Raw genomic sequence first — 18150 nt, 5'->3', positions numbered from 1 at the left:
TGTATGTTCCAGAATTTCCTCCTGTAAAAGCAGTTACTACCAGGTAGGGGCTGAGCTGATCACAAGCTCAGGGGTTCGGGGAATTTTAATTAAAGGTCCCAGATTGGCAGTAGAGCAACAAGATGTAGCAAGAATTTTTCAGGTGTTGAACATTAATGCCACGAGGGAAAATCCTGATGGGACTGCTTCTTCCCAAGGTAAACTGTCCTTAAAGGACCTGTTTTCCATCGGTGATGCTTTCTTCAACCACTACACCAGCCCGTGTCTTTGGCAATGGCAGTCTGGGACAGACTGGGTTTACATGTTCTCTCTCTTTGCTTCTCTCAATATAGTGCCCTCGTGCCCCCTCCCACCACCTTTGGCCTCAAAGGTAAAATTATATCTCCCTTAAAGGCAATGCAACCTCTATTATCCATGTTGGTTTAATAAACGTGGCACCAACCTCAGACACAGGGCTGGGAGCTGACTGCTAACATCAACCTGAGTCCCAGACAAACATGATCTGGACAAAAATAAGTATTGCAAAGGTAAGAGAAGCCTCTTTTACAAAAGAGCTTCCAATGTAATAGAGGATGCCTAGCAATGCCTTGGCTCTCAATTCCTGGCAGCAAGATAATTCCATGAGCTGGCTTAAGGAAGGAGCATTCGTTCACTCATTCATCAAACATATATTGACTGACTACTACATAAACAAGACAAACACAGTTGTTGCCTCACGGAGCTTACAATTAGTGGGGGAAACAGACAGACACACACACATAAACTGCCAACTGTGGTGAGTGTAGGAAAAGAAGTCTACTTTCACTAAAGAGACCTGGGTTGGCTCCTTAAATGGCATTTAAAGTGACTTCCACAAGATTGGGAGCTAGCACGTCCCAAAGTGAGGATGGGAGCTTCTGGCAGAGAAAAAGCACACATGGAAGAGCTGTGAGGCAGGCAAGAACGTGGTGTCTTAGAAACATGGAGATGGCCATCAGGTGGCCGAGTACAGTGAGTTAGCAGAAGGACATGAGCATGAGATAAATTTGGAAAAGCAGGCCAGAGTCAGATCCCATAAGCCTCTGTGCCATGGGGAGGAATCTGGGTTGTTTCAAAAGTACACTGGGAGGCCACTGGAGTTTAAACAGAAGAAGAGAGAGAGAGAGAGAGAGAGAGAGAGAGAGAGAGAGAGAGAGAGTGTGTGTGTGTGTGTGTGTGTGTGTGTGTATTTACTGAAGTATACTCAGTTTACAATGTTGTGTCAGTTTCTGGTGTGCAGCATAATGCTACAGTCATACATGAACATGTATAATTTGTTTTCACATTCTTTTTCAACATAAGTTACTACAAGATACTGAATATTAAGCAGGAGAATTCTTAAGAGTGATCTACCGTGTCTGCTGAAAGAGCAGACTCTGGAGAGGTGAGAATGGCTGGTGTAAGCAGACCAGGAAGGAGGCTTAATGTGGTTCAGGTGAAAAATGATGGCTACTTGGAAGAGGGTAGTAGCAGTAAAGGTAGAGAGAAATGATTGGTTTGGGGTCTATTTTGTTGGCAGAGATAAAAGGACTTGCTGATGTAGTGTAGGGAGAGATCTAGGCTTTTGGTTTGTGCAATGAGATGGATGATGGAACCGTTTACTGTGATGGGGAAGCTGAGGGGGTAAAAGGGCAGGGTAGGGGTTGAATTCAAGAGGTAAGTTTTGATGTGTTCATCCTGAGATGCCTGCAGGACAATTAAATAGAGATATCCCATAGAGTGTTCAGGGGCAGAGGGTATAGCTCAGTGGTTAGAGTGCATGCTTAGCATGCATGAAGTCCTGGGTTCAATCCCCAGTACCCTCCATTAAATAAAAAATTAAACAAAACCTAATTACCTCCCCCCCCAAAAAGACAAAAGAAACCTATAGCTGAGTGGGTAGGTGGATGGATACCCAAATGGAAATTGAGAGGAAGAATAATTCAAAATATTGTTCACATACTTCATTTTACTTGACTCCTAGACTACCTGTATAAAATATGACTATAACATTACATCTTTAAGTATATGGCATAAAATACATTATACACATACAAGTACATGCATATATATCTAAAGACAAGATTTAAAGGAAATACATAAAAACAGCAACAGATAATATGGGGAAGGTAACGTTGTTGTCGGAGTAAAGCATTAAGAAGGCTTCTCCTATTTGGCACATGTTAGTGTTTTTAAATTGCACTCCAGATGAACATCACTGTTTCTTCAGAATCTGTGTTGTGATTCAACTCTTCTTCCAAACAAAGTGAGAAGTTGTGCCAAATTAAATGAAAGCAACAGGTAAGTGAAATTACACAGAAAATAAATGAATAACCGTCTCCCCACCTACACTTAACTGGGGCACGGACGTTAGAGAGTCTGTGTTAATTCTGCAGGTGAGGCTTGTGTTCTTTTCCTCACCAGACACTTCACAGCATCAGACACATCCTGGAGTTCCCATTCCCGTATCTTCCAAATTCACTGTCGAGTAGATTCTATTTGCCCCCAAATCTCTCCGTCTGCTCTGTGCCACCCCATGTCACCCCAGCCTCTGGGACAATCTAGGGAAGTGGTTAGATGGCTGGGGACTGAATCCCGGGTCTGACCTGGGGAATCAATGAGAACCTTCACCAGCTGCCCCGACAGCCACTGTCTTAGCTCAGCTCTCTCTCTGCGTGGCCTGTCCCAGCCCGTTTCCACCATCATGTGACAAGTCAGTCTTCGTAACAAGCAAACCTGATCCCAATCCCCAAACCCTGACACCTCCATCACCCCCTTAGACCCAAATATGTTTTAATGCTCCCTCTATTTTTTTATAATGGAGTTTATAAATAGCATATTCACATACACACTTTCAAAAACAGACAAGGGAGGGTATAGCTCAGCAGTATAGTGTGTGCTTGTTCAATCCCCAGTACCTCCATTAAAAAATAAATAAGTAAAAACCTAATTACCCACCCCCCCAAAAGAAATTAAAAAAAAATACACACACCATCTCAACTCAATATAATGCCCGAGTTGTGAAAATAAGAAAAACAATGTTTAATTCATGATAACATACTATGAATTTATGAGAGCTCAGGCACAGCACCAGCAGAGGACACACGAAGCTGTCCTTTGCCTGCCCCTATGCGTGGAGTCTGCATGGAGGTGAGACTCACAGATGCAGGTGGGCATAGACGGGCTTTCTGTGACTCAAGCACCACAGGCAGGGCTCCATCGGAGACATGACTTTACATGAGGGCAGCTAACTTTTGACTCCAAATAAAGCAAAGTACAATTTTCCCTTAAGTTACATTTACAATTCGAGTTACAATTTTCCTGGAAAAGTCATTGTATATTAAGTCCATGCCAAAGCAGAAAATCTTTGTGTTTATATGAAAAGCACAATTAGGTTTTCAGCTCAGATAATCACAAACAGCTTTTTCACCTACACTAACGTCCTTTCGACAGATTGGGAGTGGGGCCGGGTGTGCAGGACCATTCTTGTTGGAGGGGACTGTCCTGCACGCTGCAGGGCAGCTAACACCTCTGAGTCCCCGCACACCAAGTGCCGGGAGCACCCCCACTAATCATTACGTTAACTAAAAACAACCCTGCAAATTTCCAAAATCCTTCCTGGGGTCCAAGCCACCGATCCCAGTGGAAAACCATGGCTTAGTGCACAGCAAATGCTTATGAAACGTCTGTGGAATTGATGACCTTTAATCATAAGGCCTCAAAAATATTTCTTTTCAAAGTACTTCTCATGTGACTATGCCATGCACAAATTCCAAGGATTCCAAGTAAATCTACAACATATTGAACTGATATGCGAGAAGAATGTCCCACCACAACTGAAATGCACACGGGGAGTTAGAACGTTTGAAAAAGGCCGTGATCACTTCCACATTGCGCTATGGGAGAATAAACGCAACCTGGCATGTGAAAAACACTCCGCCATCTGCTGTTACTACAGGCAGAAATATTTCTGGAAACCACGCAAATGATTATGTGCAGATCACCTCCAGAAAGTAAATGTAAAATGAAAGAGAAGTTGGATTGTTTACAGCCTGATTTAAACATGTGCTACTGTTATGAAGCAAACAGACGTTCCTGTGAGCTCAGCCTCTTGGAAGTATTTTCAGAAACAGTGTCATGACTAGAAATCCCACAGTCCTATGGCAACTGGGCTCTTTGAAGTTGCAGAAAGAGGCTGGCTTAGGTGACCCCAATTAATAGGAGTTCATCCTGGGGTGCACAAGGAAGAGAAAAAGGCAAGGAACAGTCTCTGCTGTGAACTGTGGAAGGGACTTCTCCATTGTGCTTGTACGCGCCAAAACACAGATGGATGGGCTGCCCCTGCCAGGTGGTAGACTGAATCCACGAGTTCTCAACACTGGCTACACATTAGAATCTCTTAAAGAGATGGTAAAAGTCACAGCTTCTTGGACTCCACTCCCAGAGAGTCTGCAGAATTGCTCTAGCGTGGGACCCTAACACTGTGCGTGTGTTCGGTTACTTTCTGATGATGTTAGTTTTAACTCCCTGGGAGATTTTAATGTGTTAAGGTTGAGGACCACTGATCTTAAGCCAAAATTCAGATTTTAACGATGAGATTTCAGCTGGTATAGTAGGCCAACAAGAAAAACATTTCGAGTGTAGGCAATATTCTACCCTAACAAAGTACCCCATAGAAGTAACATCTGTTTCCCCTCCTGGTAAACTGGTTTTAATATATTCTGTAACGCCACAAGAGAGTAAGTGCAGCTCCGAAAATACATGTAAGGAAACATGTGAACTTACTCCAGAAGATTTACAAGTTCTTTGGACTTACAAAAACATGATAATCTAGCTAATGGACTCACATATTCAAGAGAGTCACAGACACATGGTCCAAGACGATGACGGAGAAGAGCTAAGGGAATCCCCGAATCCCTAAATCCAACAGAAAGACTGGGAGACAAAACTGGATCATAAAGCTAGCCTGTAATTTCAGAAAAGGTAAATTCCAAATGTGGTTAAATCTGGTCTGAATCAAAATTCTAACTGTGAATGCCCCTCCTACTGTTGTAACTCAGAGACCTGGGCAAGCCATGGACATCACATCCTGCTCCTTCAGCAGCTTCCCCGGGGCGCTTGTAAGGCACGGTTAATGCTAAGAGCACAGAACCACCAGCTACAAAGTTCTGAAAACTGCCCATAAGAGTAGAACTTGTTTACCCAAGACAACATGCTAGGCTGAACATCTGTGGACAAAATTAACCCTAGTGAAGCCAGGACACCCATATGAGCTTATCTCAGGAACGCTGTCACAAAGATACACAGTCTCACCTCTGACGGAGGCCCAAGAAGGGTGGACGTTCCCTCATCTCCCTTCCTGGCAGCCAGAGCACAGACACGGGACCTATACTTGGCCCATGAGATACACCTCAAACTTAATGTTGACAATCTAGTGACTAGAGTCCAGTGAAGCAGCAACAGTGACAACAAGTGTCCATTCAGCTCCCACAGGTTTTTGCAGCCCAGGATGTCAGTACTCTCAGTAATTCTAGAAGCTACTTGATATCCTTCCAGTAAGTCCTTCTGTGGTTGAGAAAGCCAGAGTTAATATCTACGGTTTTCAACCAAGAATCCTGACTGGTAAGGTGCAGGCACATATGTGGATGTCAAGGAGAGAAGTGGCTCTATTTTCTCTAGAATTGCTACCCTTTGGATGATGTAAGACGGGAGCTGCTGGTCAGCTCTGCCACCGTGTGGAGAGAGCTTTTTTAAGAATGAAGCTATGGTGGACAGATTCTAAGATGGGCCCTGGCGATCCCTGATTCCTGGTATTCACGCCCTTCAAAAATCCTTTCTCCCTGACCACGGATGGGACCATGACTTGCTTCTAACCCACAGGATACAGCATGCCACTTCCACAATTATGTTACATAAGACTGTAATTTCTGCCTTGCTAGCAGACTCATCCTTGCTGGCTTTGAGGACAGAAGCTGCCATATCTATCGTGAGCTGCCCTGTGGAGAGGTTCAGGCGGCAAGGAAATGAGGACGGGCTTTGAGTGACACCTGACAGCAGGGCCCTCAGTCCAACAACCCACACGTACTGAGTTCTTTCAAAAACTACATAAGCTGGGAAGCAGATCTTTCCCCGGTCAAGCCTTCAGATGAGACCTCAGTGCTGACTGACACCTTTGTTGCAGTCTTGTGAGAAGGCCTGAAACCCAAGACCCGAAGAAGCCACATGCAGCCTCGTGACCCACAGACATCATGAGATAATAAATATGTGTTTTAAGCCATTATGTTTAATGTAACTTGTTACATGGCAATAGATAACTAACACAGATGTCAACACAGGGGAAAAAACAGAGCCAGGAGATAGCGACAGAATCCTGGTGACATTGCTTGAGCTGAACCCCAGCACATCTGAAGTCTCTGAAACCATGAAATGTACCACTGGAAATTTTAACTGTGTAAGCCAGTAGAGGTCCTTTATTTTGATCACGTTACTTTGAGCCAGGTTTCTTTAAATTGTCATTAAAAGCATCTCCATTAAGGTGTCCAAAGAAGACAGAGGCAATGTAGAACCAACAGATCTCAAAGATGCAAAGAGAGTTCTGCTCTACACTACGTTAGTTCCAGTGTTGGAACTCCGGGTGGAATGGAAGACTTGAATATTCTAATAAAAGTGTCAAAAAGGATGTTACCACACTAAAGAAATATTAACCCAGATGTTCAAGTCACTGAATGAATTCCCAGAACCTACACCCTTGTATTAGACATGGCTCCATTCTTCATGTGTGGGAGACAATACAAATAATATTTCAAGAATTACAGGAGAGCGGGGAGGGTGTAGCTCAAGTGGTAAAGCATGCACGAGGTCCTGGGTTCAATCCCCAGTACCTCTTTTAAGAATAAGTAAACATAATTTCCTCCCTCTCCCACCAAAAAAGAATTACAGGAGAAAACACATATAAACGTGTTCCATATAATGCCTAACACATTGTAGGTATTAAACGTGAACCAAAATCCACCTTTCTAAATTGAGAAACACTACTTTTAAGTACTGATTTACTAGATGTATCCAAGAGCTCTTTGAAATCTGTAGATTTATGCAGTAAGTTGTTATTCTCAGGGACTTTGATGTGCTCAAACTGGTTTGAGCTTTACCAGCCATTCTTCTTGTAACCACAGAAGACCACTCAGGGGCACTGAAGTGGTGGTAGCTCTTCCAATGAGCCAGACACTGATTTCAGGACTTTTCTGTGTTATCTTTTTAGATCTCCCAAGAAACTCATGAGATGGGTACTGTTAATTGGTCCCACTTACCAGATGTTAAACTGAATCTTCGAAAAGTAAAACCAAGGGCCAGGGTTATGAACTGGAGAGCTAAGAGAAAGTGAGAGTGGAACTCAATAAATGTGTCTTCAAAGAAGAAAATTCAGTAATGGATACAGCTCACTGTATGGATACAGCTTCTGCCTGCCTTTGCACAGCCTCTGTGCATCTGGGAAAGCATAATTAGGATGTATGATCTGCAGCGAGGAACATGAGAACAAGATCCCAAATGTACGGCTAGGAGCCATGTAATTGTCATGTAACACAAGTCTAACAATGTAATGGATCATGTTTTACCCACAAAACACTTCCAAAAAATGAAATACTCTGATTTCTAATTTGTACACCTCAGCAAACTTTTTCAAAAAAACAGTGTGTGCCTCCTTCACATCTACTGAAAGATCTGTTTCACCAGGTGGTTTTAATCATCTTTAGTATTTTCTAAGTTCTTTTGCTGCCCGTTCCTTATCCAGTCTTCGTCGTCACCTTTTTTTTTTTTAACAGTTGATACTGAGCTGAACCTTAAGAAAATTCAACTGAAACTAACAAGGAAAAATTATGAAATGCAGATCCAAAGGGGACCTTGAGCCATCATCCAAAATGAAACCTCTCAGAAGGATCTTGGAAGAATATGCCTCTCTCACCCAGGTAGGGGACAACAGCTCTCGTGAATCTTCTCAGATTGAACAGAGCTGTGCCCACTTCATCCATGATTTCACTTTCCAAAGTTTCAGTTACCAACAGTCAACCGCAGTCCAAAAATATTAAATGGAAAACTCCAGAAATAAACAATTCAGAAGTTTTAAACTGTGTGCCATTCTGAGTAGCCTGATGAAACCCGTCGCCGTCCTGCTCTGTCATGCCCAGGACGTGGATCATCCCTTTGTCCAGTAAATACACCTGTTAGTCACTTGGGAGCCATCTGGCTTATCAGACTGACTGTCTCAGTAATGCAGTGCTTGTGTTCAAGTCACCCTTATTTTATTTAATAAAAGCCCCACAGCACAAGGGTAGTGATGCTGACAAATCGGGTATGTCAGGGAAGTTGGAAAGTGCTTTCCTTTAAGTGAAAAAGTGAAAGTTCTCAACTGAACAAGGAGACAGAAATAATTGTATGCTGAGGTTGTTAAAATCTACGATGAGAACAAATTTTCTATTCATGAAATTGTGAAGAAGGAAAAAGAAATCTGCTAGTTTTTTGCTGTCACACCTCCAACTGCAGAAGTTTCGTTGTCACAGTGCGTGATAAGAGCTTAGTTAAGATGGAAAAGGTATTAAATTTGCACAATAAGATATGTTGAGAGAGAGACCACATACACATAACTTTTATTACAATATACTGTCATAATTTTATTATTAGTTATTGTTGTTAATCTCCTCCTGTGCCTTATTTATACATTAAGTATTATCACAGGTATGTATGTAAAGGGAAAAAATATGTATATAGTTTGGTACTGTCCATGATTTCAGGCATCCACTGGGGGTCTTGGAAGGCATCTCCCAAGGATAAGGGGGGGACCATTGTTCTCAGTACAAGACAAACCTGTATCATCTGAAACACCATTACAAACAATGTCTTTAACGTCTGTTATAGAGTGTATAATCAATATACTCAAGACACCTGACAGCAATCATATGTGGTGGGCTCCGAGAGACACTGGAGTGGAATTTACGAATTGTAAATGAATTTTTACCACCTCTTATGGAAAATCTTTAAAATTACTGCTACAATGAAAAAAGCTTTAAACTCAATGGTCCAAGACAGGTGTGTTCACACTTCCTGTGTCTCGCTATATCCTTCCAATCTCTGTGGCTGTGATTTCAGTCATTTCCCGATCCCTGCAAAGACACTTTAAATCTTTTGCCATGAAAGTCACTTCATGCCTAGCTGTGAGAGTCTCACATTAGAGATCTGATAATTTCAGAAGATGAATAATACCACTATTATTAGTGTAAAATACCCAAGGAAAACAAGACCAAATAAAAGCCGTAACAATTACCGTGATGAAGAAAAGTTTTCTGCCTTCAGAAAACCCACAGTTCTTTACTGGCAGGAGGAAGAACTGTATACAGTACCATGTACGCCACTTAGCTTTTCCATATGAACACGTTCCCCTGAGTAAGATCAGGAGAAATGCAGGAGTCAGGCATAATGAGTCAATGAGAAATGTGGTGAGGACTCATAATAGTCTATGATCCTTACTTTCCCACTCCCAACTGGACTCTTGAATTAACGTGGGGACTTTTCATGTTCCACAGTGCTGCTCCGTCACCAACTACCTAGATGGGTGAGCCCTGAGGAATCTCACACTTTCTCAAGGTGAACGGTCTTCCACATCTAATCTCTCTTCACCCTTCTTTCAGCAGCACACAGAGGGGGGAAAAACAGAAAGAGGCTGCCACGAGTCAGCCATCAAGGCAGAGAAACCAGACATGGTTCCTATTAGCAACCTACTTCACCACAAGTGCACTCGTGGTACCTATGTTGAAATGACTTTAAGGCAATTCTCTAATGGGAAGGAAGAAAGGGAGGGGGAGGGAGAGAGAGAGAGAGAAAGAAAAGAAAAAGAAAAGGAAACACTAGTAATAGCCAATTTCTATCAACACTACACTGGTTATTAGTAAAAAGATGGACTGGACAATGTTCATTTTTAATTCATAGACTCTACTTGTGTATTCAGTACAAAAGAGCATGGCAAGTTTATAAAGTCATTTTTCTGCCGCCCGCATAGTGCTGAATTATTTAAAACTCATTTGAAAAACACACACACACCTGACGGTTTTTAAAATACCGTTTGACAACAGCATTTTCAACATCTATAAAAATATGTGCTAGAAAAGCAGATTCTGTACACACAGTCTTTCATTAGCAAGTCCTAAAGTATTTTTACCCACTGGTGCATCACACTTCACAAAATCACTTGAGAGAAACAGGAAGAAATGTGACCCTTTGTTCAGAGTTCAAATTACTTGCTTTCTACCATACAATGAATTTACATCACCCACAAAGTAAAATTAACTGGTTGGTCAAAATCTGCACAACGTCAGTTATACTGGGACACCTTCCTTCAAAAGTTACAGGATCGAAGTCCTCACAAACTGACACTCAGTAGGATCTCATCAAATAAACTCTACAACTTTGGATGCAATACTGATGCAGCTGGTGGAATACATCAGAGAAACTCAAAGACTTCTTAAAAAATTCTATATCCAATACTGTTTGGATCACAAAGCCTCCATAATGTTTTCTTTTAAAAAGAATTTTTGGTTTTAACAATATCAGTCCAAGACTTTAGTAATTTTAAAAAGTGGTCTCTTAAGACAGAAATAAAATTTGTATCCAAATATATATCCTTTTAGAAGTTGATCTAGCTTCTTCCATATCAATGCTTACACCTCCTTTTTCATTTCTACTAGTTCAAGTTTTCTTTCTAATTTTCTTAATTAAACCTGCCACAAGCTTGCCTACTTCATTTGTCTTTTTAAAGATATGGCCCTCCAATTATCTATTCTATCATTTTTTTTCCTGCTCAGTTTATTAAGTTTTGCCTTTATCAAGTCCCTCTTCCTCTAATCTTTTATTTATTCCTTTTCTAGCTTCTTAAGTTGAGAACTTCATTTGTTTACTTTTAAAAATTTCTCGCTATAATATAAAAAGCACTTAAGAGTTTCACATGGAGTGTTCTGTTTATTTCTAAAGTTTTTAAAGAATTTCCTCTTAATCAGGGAGTTATTTAAATTTCCAAGTGATTATAATTACTGAGATTGTTTTCTTCCTTTTGCTCACATTTAAAGTCTTTATTATTACTTTGTGATCAGAGATTATGGCCTATGAAGTCTGTATATAAAGGAGATTGAAGCTGCCTTTGTAGCCTGGTACACACTCAGGTAGGCATGTATGGTATCCGTGTAGGATGAGGCTGGGCCACGGGGCCATGCATCGCGGGGCACCGAGGGGCAGTTTCACTGTTCTAGCCCCATTGCCGAGCTGTCCTTCAAGTCTCCTGAATGTTCAGTTTTCCCTTTCCTCGTTTGAATTGACTTTGCCTTCTAGCTCTGCACTCAGATTTTGGATCTGACTTCTTTCCTTACTGTTCACTCTAGACTTCTGAACTTGAGTCAGTAACTCAGCAATTTTTACTTTGCCTATTGTCTTTAGCTGGGCCAGCCACCCCACACTGTCTTTATTTAATAAACATACATTTACTGAGTAACCATGATGTGCCAAGTACTGTTTAAGACACTGAGGATAGGCAGCGAATGGACAGATTACAGCTCTGCCCTCCTGGAACTTGGGAGGCACAAGCAAGTTAAGATTCATGAAAATACACTATTTCTATTTTAATAACTCAATTTTCCACTGTAAATAATGCATGCTCACTATAGAGAATTTGACCCCAAAAAAGGTTAAAGAACAATGATAAATAATTCTATAACACTGAGTTAATAACTAATAATTATTTTTATGTTTTTCTTTAGTCCTTTTTATGACTCTTCTTACTTTGGGAAAAAATGAAACCTTATCATATACAATACTTTGTATTCTACTTTCTACCCTTATCTTGAGGATTTTCCAATTCCATAAAAATGATCTCTGAAAATAACACTTTAATGGCTATATAATATTCTATTACATCATGATTAATTGATCTGTTTACCTACTACTGGATATTTAGGTGTTTTCCAATTTCCCAACACTTCATGAAAATAAATATACTTACATCAATCCTTTTTTGTATTTATGGTTATTTATAATTTGGACAATTTTCTAGAAAGGTAATTACCAATTTAAAGGGTATAAACTTTTTACACCTCTTGATAATATTTCATCAAATTACTTTTCAGAAAGTTTGTATCTAAACACAGTCCCATCAGTTGTTTATGTGAATTCCCATTTCATCAAATTCTTAACAACAGTGACAATTTTTTAATCTTGTCAGTTTAATAAGTGAAATAGACTATTTTAACTTTCCTTGTTTGGTCAACAATGAAATTTTATGTTATACATTTCTTAGCCACTGATCTTCTTCTATAAATTGTCTTTTGATGGACTTTTTCCTTGTAGGTAGTATTATTCGTCACAAAGATTTGATCCTCTTTTTCCAAATTTATTTCTACATTTTTTTGCCTTTTGTTTTAACTTATAATCTATAATCTGGGAAAACTAGTTGCTTTTGCTTTCATCTAAGGTTATGTTCATTATTTTTATGTTTAGAAATTTCTTCCCAACTCAAGAACTGAAAAGTTTCCCTCACATATTATTAGATATCTTTCAGATGCTGTTTCTTCAATCTTCCAAACATAATCTGTAAGAAATTTGTTTTGGACTATAGTGAGTTAAAGCTGTAAGTTTAGCTTCTTCCAAATGGTTAGATAATTCTTCAAGTACCATTTGTTAAATAATTCTTATTTTCCCCACTGATTTATAATGTTATATTTATTACGTTTGTGACCTATTTTGCCCTAGAAAGATGGAGGGGAAAAAAGTGTGCCTGAGAATCAAAGAATCATGGTAATATAAATAATAGAAGACACAGATATTGCTAGAAATAAAACGTGTTATTTATTTGACCTGTGTGTTATAAATGACTACAAAATTAAAATGCTCTCCTCTTGAATTCAGAGGGGAACAAATGTCCACTTAAAGAGAGATAAATTAGAATCAAATTATTTATCTCTCATATAAGCTAATGAGAAGCCAACTTTAAATGGAAGGAACGTTCATGTAGTCTGCAGCCTGCTCTCAGCTGGTTATCACAGAATAATTGATGTACTAATGATTTCAATTCATAGCACTGACTGTCTTCACTTTGCATAATTTGAACCAAACCTGAATGTAAATGGAAAACAGTCCTCTTGCCTATTTAACTCCCATGACTTTTAACTAAAAATCACTGAATACTGGAAAAGAGGAAGGAAGAAATTAGCAAATATAAAGAACTTTCTTATTTAAAAACATTCCTCCTTATACTGAAATGGGAAGAATTAGGTAAATACATCAGAAATCTCCAGAGATGTGATTTATCATCTTATTAGTTGAGAGTGAATGTTTAATTGTGTAACGTTTATCGCCAATAGTGTCTCCTGAAAAAAATTCCAAGTAGACCAAAGTACATATTCTAAATACTCCAAAGGGAAATAAATGTGCTTCACAGGATTCATCCCTCTTTTAATAAAAAAAAATATATATATTGGTAAGAAAAAAAATCAACTCACATAATTGCTACAATTGGTAATTAACTTTACAGATTAAAAAAAAACACCCTTTTCCTGTAAAACACACAACACAGAGCTCTTTAATTTAATCAGATGCACTTACAGATATCGCCTTTTAACCTAGGGCATACGACACTTTTTGATTTTTAAAAAATTCTGTCTTTTAAAATAACCTCTAGTCATCATTACAGGAGACAGCCAGTACAGTAAACCCAAGTCTCGCACCTGTCACCAAGTCCCCAGAACTGATCATTAACAAGCCTGGTTAGTTAAGTACAGATTAGGTAGGTGCTCTCACCCACACACCCACAATTACATCACAGCATGATGGCCAATTAGTTTCAACCTGGGTAGTGAACCGTATTCCAGACAACTCTGCATTCGACTGGAAAAACAGCTGCTTCCTTATTTCCACCTACCGCTCTTCACTATTATTCCGAGCCAGCCAAGTGGGTGAAGCAGGCCTGAAACAAGGTCTGACTAATTTACAGACAGCAGGAGTCCTCCACGCTGGTGCGCTCTGGTTGAGATGGAAATCTCTCATATCTACCTCCGTGTGTGACGTGTACCTTTTACAATGGAGCCACAGCAGGACTGTCTAGTTACAGAAAAAAACAATATGTGTTCATTCGCCTAAATTAGAACTTGCTTAGAAACCATGCCACATGGCTAACTGAACACTGCTTCTGAGTTATAAGGGGGCAAATAAAAAGCAGTTAATGCTTATACACATAGACATTCAGGCATGATTATAACTCTTCATTCAAAACAAAACCAGCTGTCACAGCCAAGAGGACTGAATTTTGTCCCCACTCAAATATGTCAATGTGATGATATCTGGAGACGAGGCCTTTGGGAGATAATTAGGTTTAGAGGAGGTCGTGAAGGTGGGTTCTCATGACGGTATCAACGCCCTTACACTAAGAGACACCAGAAAGCGAGAGTTCCCCCACCCCACCCCACCCCTGTCCCCACCAAGTGCCATGTGAAGACAGTGAGAAGGCAGCCATCATCCAGCCAGGAAGAGAGTCCTGGACAGAAACCAACCATGTTGACACCTTGATCTTGGACTTCTAGCCTCTAGAACTGAGAAAATTAAGTTCTGCTGTTTAATCCACTCCACCTATGGTGTTCTGCTATGGCAGCCCGAGCTAAGACAACAGCCCAAGGAGACATGAAGACTAAATGTCACGTGGTATTCCAGAGACGAACCCAGAACAGAAAAAGGACGTCATGTAAAAAGTTGGGAAACCTGAATAAAGTGTGGAGTTTAGTTAATTAAGAATCTGTCATGTGGCTCATTAATTGTAACAAATACACCATACTAATGTTAAGATGTCAAAATTAGGTGAAACTGGGTACAGGTTACACGGGAGCTTTCTGTATATCTTCACAATTTCGCTGTAAATTAAAGTCATTCTAACAAATAAAATTTACTTAAAATACATAAATATATAAAACTTGTGTCTTCAATCTCCCCACAAAACAACCTATCAAATCATCTCTTTATTTTCAATGTAAAAGACTTTTCTGTTCTTAGCTACAGTTTAGAATAAATCTTTATCCATTAACATTAGCAAAAAAAAATCCCCATAAGCATTGTCTAAGTTATTATTCATAGAACATAAACTCATACTGTGAACTTAAGGTCTCTTAGTACATATAATCTAATAAAGAACCCACTGAAATTTAATATCACCACTCATTAACAATCAGCAATCGTAGCTTTTTGGAAATATGTAGAGCACACAGGCAAACCACAGACAAGGAAATAGAACTGACTGAAAAGGAAATGAAGAGTTGTCCCGTGTCAGTAACCAAAGAATAGTAAATAACAGCAATGGAGTAATTTTTGTTACACATCAAATTTCAAAAAAACTTATAGCAAATATTCAGATTGGCCAAAAAGTGGGGAAGCAGGCACTTGCATGTGCTGTTGGTGGACTTTAAACTGGAGCAAACTTACAGACACCAAGTTGGAAATACGTATAAAAGAGTCACGAAAATAGTTCCAACTCACTACGCTAATTCTGGAAATCTACTCCAAGGACACATTCAGACCTGGGAGCCAAGACTAACAAATAATGTTTTGACAGACATCCTCCCTTGGAATTTGGATCATCAGGTAATAAAATTCATATGTAAAATTAGTGAATGAGAAAATAAAGGAACCACAACAAGAATCATTACACAGCCACTAAAACTGAGGCTTTTAAAGAACTGTGCTTATAATAAGTTAAAGGAGAAGGTCGGAAATAATTGTGTATGAGGGTAGGGGTGTGTGGCGGCAGAACGCCAAAGGTAGTTGTCTCTGGGTACGAGACTATGGGAAATTTGTTTTCTTCATCATACTTTACATATTTCCAACTTTTCGATAATGAATAAATACCTTGTTCTCAATCAGGAGCTGAGAAATTAGATTTCACCCTCTTTTCGCTACTGCTTTTGTTTTAGTTTAATCATTTATGCAATATAACCAATTTTTAAACGAAATTGTTACACTCAATCTCTTAAAAAAGAAAAACTGCAGAAAACTTAGTAGCCAGATGAAATTCTTTTCTGTTCCTAATGTACCTCCTACTCAGCCTGAGGCTCATCCTACAGTGGTTGGGGGTGGGCCTGATCACTGCGTCCAGCTGTTCAGGACAAGGCTAGGTCTTCTCTTTGTCCACAAGCTTGGCCTCCAGAGCTAGAGAGATGATTAATACACCCTCTTCCCCTCAAAGAGTTCCACTTTTAGTGGGAGGGAAAGTTCTCTGCCTCAAAATTTCTCCTCATCTCATAAAACTTAACTCAAGGGAATCGTTGCTTTGGTTAAGAAATGCTCTCACCTTCAGTTTTGGTCAACTGTGAGCCCTTCTGGGAGACGAACAAATTAGCCAACTCCTTCACATAACTCATATAACTTTCCTTCACGGGAGTCTGTAAGGGAGAAGGGAGGAAATGTACAAATGGACATCTGAGGAACGCAGCAGAGAAACCTGCTTGGGAGGGTCCTGGAATGTTGACTCCAGCTGAACTCTAACAGGCTGTGAAAAGCTGTTTGCATGAAATAAAAAAGAGGGTGAGTTTCAATTCTATACACATCTGACATCCAAGTTTAGTAGAAAAACACAACTGTCCCTAGTAGATACAAAAGATGTGATTGTGTAATATAAACAGAAGAGCAAGGCTTCAGAATATGCTTATCTTGGGCAAGAAATAAACAAATTCACGTATACACACAAACACACACACGAACACCAAACAACATGGCAACATCCATGTTATACCTACTAAAAAAAGTTTTGTCTTTGGTTTTTTGTCTTAAAAAATGATGGCATCCAATACAGATAAATTTGTACTAAAACTGACACATAATAAACTGGTATAACTTCTTGAAAAACAACTTGATCCACCCTTGAAAACCATGAATCTCAGACAGCAGCCCTCTCTCCTCTCGATGAGCTACCACAACACTGGCCCAGCCCTAAGACCACAGTTCCTCTTAGCTGCCATCCATCAGGGCATTTTTGTTAAAGGACCTTTCTCTCCAAAGCATAATTAATTTGGGTATCGAATGGATTTACATATTTGTCACTTGCTTATTTACACAAACCCCCAATGTATATTTTAACCCAGTATCTATTTGGTTTTTGTTTTATTTTCTACTAAGCTATTAGAAACACTTCCACATTTAAAAAGCTTGGAAAGGAATGTCACACTTTTTGGGAAAATACGTTAACTTTTATACTTCATTGTCTCCTTTGCTCTAGATAACCCTTTTATCTTGAATTCTCAAAGGATTTTTATGAATAACGTTGTTTATAATAACTGTTATTAGCATGTTCTGGTTTAGGAGAAGTCTAAATCTGTTAGTACACATCTTCACATACATGCAGATCCACATACACACAGCTAGGTATCTTGAGAGCTGGTATGGTCATTAGCAAGCCTCATGAATTAATACATGTTCTGATGAAAGACAATAAATTGGGAGATATTAGTAGCTCATGGTGGCGGCTGACATGCAGAAAGTCCCTAACACGTGAGAGTCATTATGACCCCAGGGACTGTCACGTGGGCCTTGGAAACCTCTCTTCCGCCCCCTTTCTTCCATTCTATTCTCTCAGCCTCCCTAGTTCTAGTCTTCAGTTTCTTCTCTAGTCTATGTCAACAGGCTGACGAGGCCCCCGGCATGAAATCTCAAACTTCTACACTACTCCTGGCCTCTCCTAAAGGTTGGAGAGGTTGTTCATGGCTTATGGTTGTTCCCCCTAGAAACAAAGTCCACCTGACTACAAGCCAGGCCGGAATTCACTAACTTGCCATCCAAGGCCCTCTACAGTGTGGCCCCGTCTCAACTCTCTAGCGAGTGTTTGTAAAACATACCTTGAAGGACACTTGTTCTGGAGAGACTGCTTCATGCTAGTGCTAAACAAAAGGGAACCGTCCTCAAATAAGTATGGGAAACTAGTCACTCTGATTTCATTCTTGCAGCACTTTTCAGAACTTTTCACGTGTTCAGGTCCCCTGTGGCCATGACTGGCCACCTGGAACACACTTGTGCAGAGTTTCCTGACCAGGGAACTTTGTTCCAGGGAGCATCCAGGGAACTAGCACTTGAGAGAACACACTAGGG

At 39.9% G+C, this 18150-nt stretch overlaps 1 protein-coding gene across 2 annotated transcripts in view; it reads right to left on the bottom strand.

Annotated features, from left to right (window-relative positions):
- The window catches only part of RHBDD1 (rhomboid domain containing 1), a 113803-nt gene that overhangs the window by 63210 nt on the left and 32443 nt on the right, over positions 1–18150 (bottom strand). The gene's annotated exons all lie outside the window — the stretch shown is intronic.

Source organism: Vicugna pacos, chromosome 5, assembly GCF_048564905.1.
Source record: "Vicugna pacos chromosome 5, VicPac4, whole genome shotgun sequence".
Taxonomy (NCBI): domain Eukaryota; kingdom Metazoa; phylum Chordata; class Mammalia; order Artiodactyla; family Camelidae; genus Vicugna; species Vicugna pacos.
The sequence above is the reverse complement of the archived record's forward strand: the minus strand, read 5'-3'. Positions and strand labels throughout refer to the sequence as shown.